This window comes from Schistocerca cancellata, chromosome 5, assembly GCF_023864275.1.
Source record: "Schistocerca cancellata isolate TAMUIC-IGC-003103 chromosome 5, iqSchCanc2.1, whole genome shotgun sequence".
Lineage (NCBI taxonomy): Eukaryota > Metazoa > Arthropoda > Insecta > Orthoptera > Acrididae > Schistocerca > Schistocerca cancellata.
This window is the reverse complement of record NC_064630.1, coordinates 215,345,911-215,362,812: the sequence shown is the minus strand read 5'-3', so window position 1 is coordinate 215,362,812 and position 16,902 is coordinate 215,345,911.

The following is a 16,902-nucleotide window of genomic DNA, read 5'->3' as shown; positions in this document are numbered from 1 at the left end:
CCGTTTAATCCATATGTGGATCACCTCACAGAAGCTGAACGAACGGGCGGATATTTTCAGCAAGACAGAGCAGCGGCACGCACCACCTTAACGATATTGTCACGAGTGGATGAGGTCTCCGGTGAGGAGAGGACAATTAGCAGATTTCATGATGTCTCCTAGCCACAGCAATCGTCCTGTTATCTCTCTGATTTTTACCTGTGAGGAAAATTGAAGGATCAGTTGTGCATGAATAATCTTCACACTGTGGGAGAGCTACAGGATAACATTAAAAACGCTACTGCTGCTATCCCTCAGGCAGAGCTGCTGAACGTGGAGCATTGTTTGATAATTCGAGTACAGCCCCACATCGAAGTCGATGGTGACAGTTTCCAGCATCTTCCAAGAACTTCATTAACAAGGATCAATCCGGCGTCAGCGTTATTCTAAATATTAAAGGGCCAAATTTATTTTCGCTACACTGTATACAGAGTGGTCGAAATAGTATGAAAAGCTTGTAATGGGGTCACAGTGTCGGTTGTCCTGAGGAATAATTGTTCAGAAAAAAAATTCGATGTATTGGGCCGATTCCGGATTAACTAGCAATGAAGCTACCAGAATTAAGTTTTCACCGTGCAGCGGAGTGTGCGCTGATATGAAATTTCCTGTCAGATTACAACTGTGTGCCAGACCGAGACTAGAATTCGGAAGATTTGCCTTTCACGGAAAATACGATCTGAGCCACCAGATCTCGATTCAGGAGGCGTCCTAAACGCTTTACTACCGCCAGTACCTCGTCTCCTATCTTCCCAACTTCACAGAAGCAGGCAAAGGTCCCGAGTTCGAGTCTCGGTCCGGAACACAGTTTTAATCTGCCAGAAAGTTTCAGCAATGCAGTTAGCCAATCAGGTCTCTTTCGCACGCAGATTCAAGTGGTCCGCCAGATACAATTTTTCTCAGTTGTTCTTATAACATCGCCTGTAACTCATAGCGCACGACACTGTTTAGCTTTTTCTCGGTTCAATCCTTACTGCCGCCGCATGTGCAACTTTTTGTATCGCGCTCTATTTCGGTTTTAGGAAACCAAACGAAGAAAACGTTTGGCAACAACATCTCCTGCGGGCTGTTCGAATTTGCGAGCGCAATGACTTATTGGCTAACATCAATGTTAATTAACTTTGAGACGGCGCTAAGTATCGAACTTCTTTCTTACTAATTATTTCTCAACGCAACCTACCCTGCAGTATCCTTAGAAGCCTTTCATCCTGTACTTCAAAATGGTTCAAATGGCTCTAAACACTACGGCACTTAACATCTGAGGTCATCAGTCCCCTAGACTTAGAACTACTTAAACCTAACTAACCTAAGGACATCACACACATCCACGCCCGAGGCAGGATTCGAACCTGCGACCGTAGCAGCAGCGCGGCTCCGGACTGAAGCGCCTAGAACTGCTCGGCGACAGCGGCCGGCTTTTCATCCTTAACTGAACACGATATTACGTGGGGGCATTCGCCGCCTACTACAGAAGCTCTTTCAAATAAAAGTTGTCACCGGTCCTCTTTGTAATTTTAAAGTACTTCTTTGTATATGTTTGTTCTTCAACATTTTTGTCAGTATTCACTATTTAAAATTTGTAAGAGAATTACGAAAAAAATTTTGAAAAATAATAATGTAAAAACTGTGTAGTAGAGACGATGGGAAAGTCAGGGAAGTTCGTACTGTAAATAATCTGTTTCAAAGTTGACTACAACGTCCTTGTCCGCGAGCGCGCAGAGTGTCAACAGCAGAGAGGGCGTTGCAAGTCCTCTGCGGTGAATTATGGAGGCAAAGTGGCAAAGACGTAATGGAGAGTGTTTTCGAAACAGTATTTCTACCATGCCAAGGCATTGGAACAGATGGGCGAACAAATATCTGAGCACGGCGCAAAGCACATAAGAAGAATTGATAGTTGAACAAGAGCACTGCGTGACCAAAATGATGAAAAGTTGCTCGTTGTTAAAGAAGAGCCTATTTCCAATAATGGTCGTCACAAATTGCATAACGTAGCACCATCAGCATCTCGCCACAAAGTAAATTCAAGCAACTTATCTTTTTAGTTTACACGGCTAGACAGCGTCATACTTTCAGCACTTTGAACGTCACAGCGTATTTTTTTAGTTGAACTATAAGTATTGAGAGTGCTGCTGATTATCCCAATTCATTAATGATCAGCAGGGTCCTGACATTCCATAATAGTTGCTGAAACAGTCATAACTGAAGGAGATAAAGTTATTTCACGGGAGAGAAAATTAATAACATTTACATTTAACTTAAACCAAGCAGTTAATGAAACTAGCTGCAGTAATATTAAATATTACTTCTGCAAGGTACTGCTTCTACTGCATCCTATCAATAACTAAGTGAAGACAGTGCAAAGTAAAAGTAATTTCAGATAGTTGACAAAGCAAAGTGAGTATTCCATTTTGATTAAAGTAGCTATTATAATAATTTTGTGTGTTTGCAGATTTTTCATATGTTTTGAGTTTCGCAACAATGATTTTGCAGAAGTATTTTTTGTTTGTTAATGAAGTTATTACGAACTTTTCTGACGTAACATTTATAGCGAAACAGTGAATAGTCGTGGACAACACGACGAAGGATAGCATTAGAGTGAGTGACGTCATTCAGTAAGTCTCGCGTGACATGCTGCTAGTAAGTAACCATTATTCATTTTTGTTAATTGCAGATAATTCTAGTGGATTTTTAATTAACTTAAAATCATTTTGTCGTGCGTGACTCTTACACTCAAGTTCGTGCGTATGTATTTTCTTCCGCTACTGCCATCGTACACACCTATGATTACCACGTAACTTCACTTCCAATTCAATCACAAACAAACATTAACTTCTACTCTCTTATGAGCTGGCCCTGTAATTTGTTGATCTGCAATTGAAATTTCGTAGAGTTGAAGTTATTTATTCAAAATTATAGGTATTTACAGTAAACTATTCAATTCCTACAAAATTTCCTCTTCGATCGCTGTTGTTAGTAGTAGAAAATTGTGCGATAACGTTCGATTATAATCGTGACTGCATTCTTCCGGTTCGCATTAGTCTTCGGAAACGATGTCTACTTGAAATATACGGTACGTTGCGTAACAAAGGCCATTAAATCATTAATATACAGAAGAGTGTAGGCAGGTTATACACAGACAAATGTTAAACTAATGTTGTAATATCATGTTGTGCTGCAAGGAGAGGCGTTGCCTTTGCGGGAATGAGGAACGGATTCCGGACAGGTAGACTGCAACCATGTTTGTGTTATCTGGAATCCGCGCGCAAGAATGGTGGACCTGTCCTTTCCTGAATTTCGATAACGCCCGAAAGAGGAAGCGACAGAGAAAAGAGTAGTGTACCTATTTTGACAATATCTTTTTTTTATGTTCGCATCCACTTTGACTGTAGAACAACGTCGAAGCAGGTGACGCTCCTAGCAAAGGGCATAACGTCATACAAGCAACGCTACAACCAAACAGATTATTATAACTATTATTCACGTTTGGCCCCCGTGGACCACAAGATGTGGAATAGGTGGTTGTGATTTGGGGGAGGGGCGGGGGGGAGGGTGTAAAATCCCTTGTGCCGTAAGAACCCGCAACGAGTTTTTGAACTGACCGCCAACGATTCAGGAGTTGATCACCAGGTGGCAGATTTGTCGTCTTGCAAGAAGAAGAATAAGGGTCTGGAACTTCACGGAAGAACCATGATTCTCTCTCTCTCTCTCTCTCTCTCTCTCTCTCTCTCTTTCGAAGTCTTGTATGTATGAACGTATGTATTGAACCGGAGACCTAGAAACGACGGAGAGACTTCGTCCCCACCGTAGCCCTCAGTGGTACACAACGCCACAACAGGCTACAGCAGTCCACTCACCCCCCTGCCGCCCCACACCGAACCCAGGGTTATTGTGCGGTTCGGCCCCCAATGGACCCACAGGGAATGTCTCACACCAGACGAGTGTAACCCCAATGTTTGCGTGGTAGAGTAATTTTGGTGTACGCGTACGTGGAGAAAGTTTTTGAGCAGCAATCGCCGACACGGTGTAACTGAGGCGGAATAAGGGGAACTAGACCGCATTCGCCGAGGCAGATGGAAAACCGCCTTTAAAACCATCCACAGACTGCCCGGCACACCGGACCTCGACACTAATCCGCAGGGCGGATTCGTGCCGGGAACCGGCATGCCTTCCCGCTCGGGAAGCAGCGCGTTAGACCGCGCGGCTAGCCGGGCGGGCTTTTCGGAGTCTTACTTTGGCTTTCCATTGCATTCGTTTTCCTTTCACTCTATAAGAATGGGAGCTTTTCTGCTCATCGGCCCAAGGTGAAACGGTCTTTATGGGTTTGTCTGCCTGAACATATTTCTGCCTGACAGACTAAGCTGTACTTCACCTGCTTCATTAAGGTCTTTTTTTTCCTACACCGATCCATTTGATTGGTTTAGTTCCAGTCGTAATACTAGTTTCGTAGAATTCGATAACCTGTGTATTTAATCTATTTGGTTCCATTCTTTTAATATGCCCCTAGAAATTGAACCTGCGTTTTATCACATCCGAATGAATGTTGATGTACTTTTTAATTTCTTTATTTGCTCTTAGTCTGTGTGTTCCTGTTTCAGTACAACTTGGATTTAAAATTTTCTGTTAACTTCTGCTTCTCTCATTTGGATTCCTTCAGTATTTCTCTTTTTGTTTAAAATGAATCTTTCAACCCCATAAAAACGTTCTGCCATTTATTGCTCTGTTATAGTGCCTCAGTTTGGTGTATTTTTAGATGCTTTTATTGTTGTGGATATCTTTCGTTAACCTGAAAGCTGTTTCCAGTTGACGACAACAAATTTCTTAGCCAGTATTTTCCAGCCTATATGAAGGAAAGCATCCTGAGCCTTCAGCTGTGCAAATGTAGCTTTATTTCTCAAGAGGTTTCACTTACTACAAGCATCATCGCTGGAGGAAAATCTGAATAGTGGAAAATCAAAAGGACGTTAACGCCAAACAGGACATGATCGTATGTTCCCCATAAATAAATGTCATGAAAAAGTGCGTGCCAATAGTTAAACTGACTTCAATGCGATTCAAACGGGTTGTGTCATGAATATGTAGTGAATGTCACTACCTGTATGAATCGCATTGAGATCAATTTAATCGTTTGTATGTACTTCATCATGGCATTTATTTATATGGAACACATGATCAAGTCCTATTTGATATCAACGTCGTTTTGATTTTGCACTGTACAGCTTTTCTCTAGTGATGGTACAGTTGTTGAAACCGGTTGAAAAATAAAGTTGCACATGTATAGTTGAAGGCTCAAGATGCTTTGCTTCAAATATTTTACTCCTGTAAGCAGTCGCCTTTCTAAAGTTCTTTTACAGACTTGTTTCTTGAATATTTTCGCCTAAATATTGGAAATGAAACGATCTTCCCTTATTTAGTGTTCAGAATTTTTGGGGAAATTGGAACTTTGTTATAAAGTTCCTATGGGGCCAAACTGCTGAGGTCTTCTGTCCCTAGGCTTACACATTACTTAATCTAACTTAAACTAACTTACGCTAAGGACAACACACACACCCATGCCCGAGGGAGGACTCGAACCTCGCGCGGCCAGAATTTTTGGTGAAAAATTGCTGGTTCTTCTTAGCGTGATACGTTAGTCAGTTTTAAGCTCCGATTTTAGTTAGCTGATGTTTTTCTGAAGCGTAGCTGGAAATTAGAGTCCATCACCTTGTGCCGCTGCCTTTTTTTTAATTTCAGAAAGTTCCGAAATGTCTCCTCGGAATTTTACATTAGATTTTGTACCCTGCTTCAGCAATAATAGCCGTTTCCTTGAGGCCAAGATTATGTTGTTTCAGAATTTGGAAGAGATGGTTAAGGTCCAGTGAGTCACGCACTTTTTTAAGAAATCTGGAAATGTAGGAACTACATTTGAGTTATAATTTTTTAGTGACTGAGAATTAATTTCAAAACTAAATTTTACTCTGGGCAAGATCTGTTTGTTCTGAAAAACTGTCTGATATTTGCCAGTTTTCTTTAAAAAATAACAGCTTCCATGTCCAGGAGTGTCACACTCATTAAAATATTTCGGGCTGTTATGCCGTGGTCGAATTTCTTGCGGCAAACCAAACATTTCGTCCCCATCGGCGGAAGACATTCACAAGGAGAGTTGTAGCTATTTATAAGGTCAAATGCACAGCCTGGCTCGCTACTGATAAGTAAAATGTCATTTCCGCGATCTCCCGCTCAGAGGAGTGACGTCACTTGTTCTGACGATTGGAATATAACTGGCCACTACACCGTCCGCTACTGCTATCACTTTATGGTGGAAGACTGACACACTTACTTTTCAGTATTGGAATAGAGATACCATTCAGTTTCCGACCCTCTTTTTCTTAGAGATTGAAATGATTGTAGTGTTTTCTAATTCTGTGGCCTCCCTTTATAGTTTTTCATAAGGTCCGCTTGTGGCTGCCAGTAACTGAGTCTTACCAAATCGAATCCGGTTGTCTCCCGGCTGAAAAGCATGTTTTTCAACAGCTGGTTTGTTTGTTTCGCACCGTGTAGAGTTGCCCTTGTGGTTCTTCTAGTGGGATTTCGATCGTTCTCTTAACAAAATCGACTTACACGTCTGCGCGACCACACAGAACCCTGTAAATACATAATCCACATAATCCACAAGTCACCGTTGGGTGCATGGCTGAGGGTATCCTGAACCACTACTAGTCGTTTGCTTTCCTGTTCCATTCACAAATAGAGCAACGGAAAACGACTGTCTATATGCCTCCACATAAAATTTTCCTGATTAATTTTCGTTCTCTCGTTTGTCTTTCTTCGGTGTCTCTCACTCTCTTTTTAAAATAAGTTTTCCAACCAAATAAAAGCGTTCTGATTTTATTACTATCTTTTAGTGTATCAGTTTGTTGCATCTGGAGACGCATTTTTTTCTATGGCTGTATTTTGTTAACGTGAAAGCTGTTTCCGTTTCGTAACATTCCCATTTCATCAGGCTCTTTCTCATGCGCTCGTGTCTTTAATAAACGTTAGGGAAACCTTGGATTTCGCAGGCAGCTGTACTTTACTAAACTCTTCTTCGTGGCTGTCTTAATGGTCTCTTTGTCTCAGCAAACGATATCTATTCTTCAGCACCGTTTTAGTGAGATATTCCAATTTCGATTCGAATGTCTCCCTACGCAGATGTTCCTCGCTCAATGCGGTAACGTTTTTGTAGCAACTCGCTTTTGTCTTTAGCCGTGATTTGAATCCTGGTGTAGGTAACGGGCAATGTACTGGGGTATTTTGCACACCGTGTAGCCCAAGCTACCGTCTTCTCTCTTGAGGACTATCACTTACTCCACAATTAACCGAATTCTTAGAGTTCTCATCTGTCAGTCCTGTTTCTAGTACAACTAAAATTTTAATTTTTTGTTCTTCAGTTGTTTGTCGTAATTCATAGAGTTTTTCTGGGTTTAGGAGTGAGTTAATGTTGTTTATGGTAATCAGAGTATTTAGTTTGCGCTTCAGTTGGCCATACGACGCCAATTTCCTCTAATTAGGGATAAAATGTCGCAGCCTAGTCTTTCCAGAACCCGATAGACTAGATGCACCAAAATGATGATCGAAGATTTGTTACCTCGTTGATAGTTCTGTGATTTCTAACAAATGGCTCTGAGCACTATGGGACTTAATATCTGAGGTCATCAGTTCCCTAGTACTTAGAACTACTTAATACCAAACTAACCTAAGGACACCATGCCCGAGGCAGGATTCTAACCTGCGACCGTAGCAGTAAAGCTGTTCCGGACTGATGCGCCTAGAACCGCTCGGCCACCGCGGCCGGCTCTGTGATTTCTAAACCGCTCTATTGTTGTACTTGGAACTACAGGGTTGTGTCTGGGGAAATAAACTCAATAGTTAAGACTGGAGGGATTATATCCGGAATTTTTTTTCCGGTGAAGGCAAAATATTTACGTTGATCTAAGTCAGAAGTCTCTTTTGCTAGTTCTACCGTATCGTTAACATTCTCTCTGTTTCCACTGACGTTGAGATCTTATGTATATAGTGATTACTAATAACACGGTATTCCCCATAACCCTCGGCAATGATAAATCTAAAGCGTAGTAAAATCATGGTTAATCATACTAGAAATGCATCAGAGTTTTATAAGGAATTACGCATTTAATCCCCAAATTTCAGAAGAATCTCTTCTCCTTCTTCTTCTTCTTGCAGACTGCTACGCCAAGCGATACAAATAACATCTTCCAAATAGCCAACAGTTTTCCAGCATACTGGATGTCTGATTGAAGACATCTACAACGGTACACAGTCTTCATATAAGTATGCGTATACTGCAGATAGGAATGAATGCCATAAACAGGTCTATGTCTATCAGCAACTGTTTACTAGCGCCCTGAAGTCTGTGATGGGCAGTACAGAGATGTAATGGTAGCATGATCTGATGTAATTCCGGAGGCTATAAAACAGTACATACCAATTAAGGTGACGTCATACTTGTTTTCCTTCTTATGGCTCCCTTAGCCGGTTTAACAAGTTGCAACGTATTCCTACACTTTCTGATCCCGGGTGAGCCTCGAGTACCTAAAAGACAGATACGGTGTCACTGAAAAGCTGATGAGGATGCAATGATAAATGTTCTGCACGTCGTAGCCTCCCTCATCCCACACTCTTCGACTTACCATGCACCGGTAGAAGATCATCACTGCGGTCGCGTCTTTTGATACTTACTTGGCACCGGTAGAAGTTCGTCTCCTGGGATGTACTTTAACTACTGGAGATGGTTCAAGGAAGGGAGAAGTGTTGTAAATTGTGGTGTTCTAAGTAAACACTTATTTGTGTAACATGACTTTTTTTTCTAAAAGTAAAGTTTTTACAATTTCCTTAGTTGAATTTTCGAGAGTGGTAAACGATCAGGGAGCATCATGATGGGCTGCGGGCTGAGTAATGCGCCAAACCGTTTTCAGCCCGAAAAAAGTGCGTCAACTCATTATCGATTTTTATGTGACAGTAGAACAAAGAGATTATGTAATTTTGTATTAAAGTATTGTAGATATGTATGGCACTTAATGATCTCGAAAAGCTTTGTTCTGTCAAGTCAGCGCGAACTCGCAACGCCCAGCCGATTTGTGAATCGCGTCGTGCGGCAAAGATAACAAGTATGATGCCACATACATGATACTTGAATTGAAGTGGCAATCATTAAAACAAAGGCGTTTTTCGTTGCGACGGGATCTTCTCATGAAATTTCAATCACCAGTTTTCTCCTCCGATTGCGAAAACATTCTGTTGGCACCCATCTACATATGGAGAAATGCTCATCACGGTAAAATAAGAGAAATCAGGACTTGCGCAGAAAAATTTAAGTGCTCGTTTTTCCCGCGCGCCGTTCGAGAGTGAAAGGGTAGAGAGACAGCTTGAAGGTGGTTAATTGAACCCTCTACTAGGCACTTGATAGTGAATAGCAGAGTAATCACGTAGATGTAGATATAGATGTAGATGCAGCTGGCCGCCACGAACGTTTGCCGGCGACTGCAAAGAAGAAACATTTATTGTTAAAGAAAAAAATAGCGTGATATGTTTGTTCGCAGGGAATGGTTCTTGGCTTGTCCTTTTAAAATTTCAGTAGTAGTGTTCGATTAGTTTCGAGTATCGTTCAGTAGTGAGCTTCGAGAGAGTGTCTCAAGAGTGTGATGAGATCTGCTCACACGTACGATCTATGAACTAGTCTGCAATGAGTATAGGACTCAAATGTGTTCAAAGCACTTCTAACTCGTTTAAAAAGGCATTTCGAGAAGATCATCGGCTTATATAAGAAATAATTATTTCGCCGATTTTTGTAGAGTGTAGTTTCACCACATATAGGGAAAGCTCCGATTCGATAAAGTATGATATTAGTTTCTCATGGTTGTGATTAACGCTGCGTTGTGCTGTTTAATAGCCACGCGATGGTAGGCCAACCGTATTTCAATATTTTTGAGAAATTTTCCGTTGTATGGTACACGTGAAGGGACGTATTCACGCCAAGTCGTTTAGTTGTTTTCTAGTTGGGGATTAAAGCAAGCACTATGGGATTGCATTGTATTATTGTGGTTGTACAGGTGTACGCAAGCACTAAGCATTAGTGACTCAGCGATATTTGAGTTAGGCTTTAATGTGTGACTTCGGCGTGAGTGTCGCGATGTAGCAAATTCAGGAGATCTCGTTGGATGAGCTGAATGTGTAGTCTGTATTAAAGACAAAGGTCGTCCTTCGCAATAGTTATTTATTTAGAAACAGTCAGAAGTTTTTTTTGAGAAATCGAGAACCATTTAAAACAGAACACGCCAGTTATCTCTGAAAGAGATCATCCATTGCTGTGTTTGGAATTTTAAATATTAGTGGGTCGCGAAAGTCAGCGCCTGAAGCGGTTGGACTTGATATGGTTATTTGAAGTTCATATAGCTGAAAAGAGGCGGTGACACGTTTTCTCCTTTTCTTGTTACATTTCCGCTAAGTGGTGTTTTGAATAGTGAGCTACCACTCGAAAAATAAATCGCTGACTTGTACCTGCAGATGATTTAGCTGTAGGAAATAAAGAAAGCAGTTTTAAACTCAAAAAGTGAGTTCCCGACTTGTCTGTTACCCCCAAAACAATTACAAGAAAAAATAATGAAAGGCTTACTTGAAAGCAGACTAATATCCGGAATATATCTTACCGCAATAAAGTAATCCAAAAGCCAATGAAGTAAAAGACTGGATTATTGGTAAAAGCAAAGCTCAAATAGATTAAAGAAAAGGAATAGTATTTTTTCTGTGAACGACTTGTTACGACAAGAAAGATAATTAGTTTTTAGACAGGGAAAGCAAGTTTGCGTGTTATGGAAAAGTGATTAATTATAAATGAAAAGGTAGCCCATTTAATTCTGAAACATTGAGATTAACGATATAGTTTATTATGATAAAATTTCAACAGAGTCATGGATATTGTTGTAGCAAGATGCTGCTTATAGAGGTTATCGTTGATTGGCAACGAGACAAACAGTATAAAATTATTTCTTTCGCCTGTGAATGTATTCGCCAATATACGTTGCTGTTATTGGTAATGTGAGTACATCAATTCTACTCCCCGTAGACTCTCGTATTTAGTATCTTCCTAGTGACTGATACTAGCTTTGTTGGTAGTCTCTCTTTCGAACCTAGTGAACCCTGATAGTCCGTTGCGCTGTTGTAATTAATATCCAGATAGCTACCACTGACCTCATTATACCAAGAAGTGTTATCGTGTCCATCCTTTCGTAGATAGTGATGTCGTAGCGAGATGTAATGTAAAGCATAGCGTGAGAAGCTGAATATAAAATCATACGTGACGTCGTTGTGTTAGCACAGACGATTATTTCAAGTCACACAGATTACGTCGTTGAGTGTAGGCAAGATCTTGTCAGGAGAACTAACTGTAGTATTATGAGAGTGAGCTACATCGGCCGACGTTGCTCTTCACCTGCGTCATACAGCTTGTTCATACAGTATATCTCCTATGGTTGAGACGTACTACAAAGTTGTTGTTAGTGGTATCTAAAGGGCGGCGCAGTATACCTACCAATTACCAGTAAAATCGTCATTGGGAAGAGTGCTCATTTCTTCACAATTCAAAAAGAAAGCGTTCTTATGCCTTCATCTACATGATCGCTTATTGAGCAGCTCGTGCCAGAAAAATAAGGTATGATAGAAACGTCCGTAACGTAAGCAAGACGAATATGTGACCCATAGCAGCTCAGACACGAAATGCATCGCCTGGAATGCGTTCTGAGGAGCAGTGACATGTCAGGAGAAGAATCTAAGGTACGACCTTTCTGCATACGTCCCCAGTGTGACCGACAGGATCGGCCGTGTAATACTCAAACACGACGTGAATATTATATAAAAACCGACGAAGATCAGTGTGTGTCTCATATCGGCGAAGGACAATAGAAGTCCACTCGCAATGTTGGGAAAATATCGCATACCGTGTGCACATAGAAAAGTCAGAGGTAAAACGGCCGAACAATCGATCAGAACCAGAGTCGTCGAACATAAACGGCACTTGAGGTTGGGACAGATGAAGAAACCGGCTATGACTGAGAACGCACTGTCTGAGACCGACCATATAAAAACGTTCACCGATACTTTATTTCTCACTGTGCAAAAGGAACTACTATGTCCACATATTCAGGCTTATTCACAGGTACGATAGCAGTTTCGACAAGAAAGAGAAACGTCGCAGGGTAAAATTAGAATGGATTGCCCCGCTGCAGCGAACAATAGTTGCATGTAACAAGGGGAGAAATACGGTGGTAATGATCATGGAAAGGCCCTGAAAGATTGGCAAGGGAGTGATATGCAGTCTGGACGCCGACTCCACTCCAGTCCGAAACCAGCTACAGAGGGTGAATATTTGACTATGTGCCTATGCCAGGCGCTCGTGCTACAGAAATCACTAAACGAACGTCGGCCGAGAATAACGAGACGGTCGCTAACAAGTCAAGAAATGGCCGAGGAAGCGAAACAATTTTAATCGTTTATCAGTATGCCTTGAGTTTGATAATGGTAGCAAGACTTATGAAAAGTCAAGATACCTACGTTGGAATAATCTACATGGAAAAAGACTTACATGACGTAAAATGGTGTAAGATGTTTCATGTTCGCAGAAAAATACGCCTAAGCACCACTCAGGTGACATAAGTCATTAGAGACCTCCTATTATCGCGTCGCACTTCCTTTTGTCCGTCGTTGTGCAGCAACTGGACGTGGCGTGGACTCAACAAGTCGTTGGAAGTTGCCTGCAGAAATATGGAGCCACGCTGCCTCTATAGCCGTCCATCATTGCAAAAGTGTTGCCAGTGATGGATTTTGTGCCGAGCTGACCTCTCGATTATAACTCATAAAAGTTCGCTGTAATTCATGTCGGCCGCTCGAACTGTTAAAAATGTTCTTCAAATCAATTGCGAACAACTCTACGTTAACGACGCTGCTGTCAGTTGTTAAGTGAAGACCGTCGGTCAATGCGTTGTCCGTCGCAATACCTGAAATTTGGTATTCCCGCCACACTCTTGACCTTGTGGATCTCGGAATACTGAATTACACAGTGATTTCAGAAATGGAAAGTCCCATGCGTCTAGCCCCAAGCTCAAAGTCTATTAATGCTACTTATACGGCCATAAAACTTCGGAAAACTGTTCACATGAACAAATGGCAGCTCTACCAATGCACTGACCTTTTATGCCTCGTGTACGCGATACTACCGCCATCTGTGTAAGTGCATAACACTATCCCATGGCTTTTATCGCCTCCGCGTATGGAAAAAGACGAGTGATATGTGTTAAGAGCCAACAGATAAAAATAATAATGTAAGTCCAGTGAAGCTATTAATTAAAAATGGCGCTAGACAAGGATGCAGTCTATTGCAGTCTATTTGTGAATGGAACAGGAAAGTAAACGACTAGTAGTAGTTCAGGATACCCTCAGCCATGCACCCAACGGTGACTTGTGGATTATGTGGATTATGTATTTACAGGGTTCTGTGTGGTCGCGCAGACGTGTAAGTCGATTTTATTAAGAGAACGATCGAAATCCCACTAGAAGAACCACAAGGGCAACTCTACACGGTGCGAAACAGACAAACCAGCTGTTGAAAAACATGCTTTTCAGCCGGGAGACCACCGGATTCGATTTGGTAAGACTCAGTTACTGGCAGCCACAAGCGGACCTTATGAAAAACTATAAAGGGAGGCCACAGAATTAGAAAACACTACAATCATTTCAATCTCCAAGAAAAAGAGGGTCGGAAACTGAATGGTATCTCTATTCCAATATTGAAAAGTACGTGTGTCAGTCTTCCACCATAAAGTGATAGCAGTAGCGGACGGTGTAGTGGCCAGTTATATTCCAATCGTCAGAACAAGTGACGTCACTCCTCTGAGCGGGAGATCGCGGAAATGACATTTTACTTATCAGTAGCGAGCCAGGCTGTGCATTTGACCTTATAAATAGCTACAACTCTCCTTGTGAATGTCTTCCGCCGATGGGGACGAAATGTTTGGTTTGCAGCAAGAAATTCGACCACGGCATAACAGCCCGAAATATTTTAATGAGTGTGACACTCCTGGACATGGAAGCTGTTATTTAAAAAAAAAAAAAAAACTGGCAAATATCAGACAGTTTTTCAGAACAAACAGATCTTGCCCAGAGTAAAATTTAGTTTTGAAATTAATTCTCAGTCACTAAGAAATTATAACTCAAATGAAGTTCCTACATTTCCAGATTTCTTAAAAAAGTGCGTGACTCACTGGACCTTAACCATCTCTTCCAAATTCTGAAACAACATAATCTTGGCCTCAAGGAAACTGCTATTATTGCTGAAGCAGGGTACAAAATCTAATGTAAAATTCCGAGGAGACATTTCGGAAGTTTCTGAAATTAAAAAAAAGGCAGCGGCACAAGGTGATGGACTCTAATTTCCAGCTACGCTTCAGAAAAACATCAGCTAACTAAAATCGGAGCTTAAAACTGACTAACGTATCACGCTAAGAAGAACCAGCAATCTTTCACCAAAAATTCTGGCCGCGCGAGGTTCGAGTCCTCCCTCGGGCATGGGTGTGTGTGTTGTCCTTAGCGTAAGTTAGTTTAAGTTAGATTAAGTAATGTGTAAGCCTAGGGACAGAAGACCTCAGCAGTTTGGCCCCATAGGAACTTTATAACAAATTTCCAATTTCCCCAAAAATTCTGAACACTAAATAAGGGAAGATCGTTTCATTTCCAATATTTAGGCGAAAATATTCAAGAAACAAGTCTGTAAAAGAACTTTAGAAAGGCAACTGCTTACAGGAGTCAAATATTTGAAGCAAAGCATCTTCAGCCTTCAACTATACATGTGGAACTTTATTTTTCAACCGGTTTCACTTATTGCAAGCACTATCACTAGAGAAAAGCTGTACAGTGCAAAATCAAAACGACGTTGATATCAAATAGGACTTGATCATGTGTTCCATATAAATAAATGCCATGATGAAGTACATACAAACGATTAAATTGATCTCAATGCGATTCATACAGGTAGTGACATTCACTACATATTCATGACACAACCCGTTTGAATCGCATTGAAGTCAGTTTAACTATTGGCACGCACTTTTTCATGACATTTATTTATAGGGAACATACGATCATGTCCTGTTTGGCGTTAACGTCCTTTTGATTTTCCACTATTCAGATTTTCGTCCAGTGATGATGCTTGTAGTAAGTGAAACCTATTGAGAAATAAAGCTACATTTGCACAGCTGAAGGCTCAGGATTCTTTCCTTCATATAGGCTGGAAAATACTGGCTAAGAAATTTGTTGTCGTCAACTGGAAACAGATTTCAGGTTAACGAAAGATATCCACAACAATAAACGCATCTAAAAATACACCAAACTGAGGCACTATAACAGAGCAATAAATGGCAGAACGTTTTTATGGGGTTGAAAGATTCGTTTTGAACAAAAAGAGAAATACTGAAGGAATCCAAATGAGAGAAGCAGAAGTTAACAGAAAATTTTAAATCCAAATTGTACTGAAACAGGAACACACAGACTAAGAGCAAATAAAGAAATTGAAAAGTACATCAACATTCATTCGGATGTGATAAAACGCAGGTTCAATTTCTAGGGGCATATTAAAAGAATGGAAGCAAATAGATTAAATACACAGGTTATCGAATTCTACGAAACTAGTATTACGACTGGAACTAAACCAATCAAATGGATCGGTGTAGGAAAAAAAAAGACCTTAATGAAGCAGGTGAAGTACAGCTTAGTCTATCAGGCAGAAATATGTTCAGGCAGACAAACCCACGAAGACCGTTTCACCTTGGGCCGATGAGCAGAAAAGCTCCCATTCTTATAGAGTGAAAGGAAAACGAATGCAATGGAAAGCCAAAGTAAGACTCCGAAAAGCCCGCCCGGTTAGCCGCGCGGTCTAAAGTGCTGCTTCCCGAGCGGGAAGGCATGCCGGTCCCCGGCACGAATCCGCCCTGCGGATTCGTGTCGAGGTCCGGTGTGCCGGGCAGTCTGTGGGTGGTTTTTAAGGCGGTTTTCCATATGCCTCGGCGAATGCGATCTAGTTCCCTTTATTCGCCTCAGTTACACTATGTCGGCGATTGCTGCTCAGAAACTTTCTCCACATACGCGTACACCAAAATTACTCTACCACGCAAACATTGGGGGTTACACTCGTCTGGTGTGAGACGTTCCCTGGGGGGTCCACCGGGGGCCGAACCGCACAGTAACCCTGGGTTCGGTGTGGGCGGCAGGGGGCTGAGTGGACTGCTGTAGCCTGTTGTGGGGTTGTGTACCACTGAGGGCTACGGTGGGGACGAAGTCTCTCCGTCGTTTGTAGGTCTCCGGTTCAATACATACGTACATACATACAAGACTTTGAAAGAGAGAGAGAGAGAGAGAGAGAGAGAGAGAGAGAAAATCATGATTCTTCCGTGAAGTTCCAGACCCTTATTCTTCTTCTTGCAAGAAGACAAACCTGCCACCTGGTGGTCAACTCCTGAATCTTTGGCGGTCAGTTCAAAAACTCGTTGCGGGTTCTTAGAGCACAAGGGACTTTACACCCTCCCTCCCCGCCCTTCCCCCCCCCCCCCCCACACACACACCACCTATTCCACATCTTGTGGTCCAAGGGGGTCCAAACATGAATAATAGTTATAATAATCTGTTTGGTTGTAGCGTTGCTTGTATCATGTTATGCCCTTTGCTAGGAGCGTCACCTGCTTCGGCGTTGTTGTACAGTCAAAGTGGATGCGAACATAAAAAAAGATATTGCCAAAATAGGTACACTATTCTTTTCTCTGTCGTTTCCTCTTTCGGGCGTTATCGAGC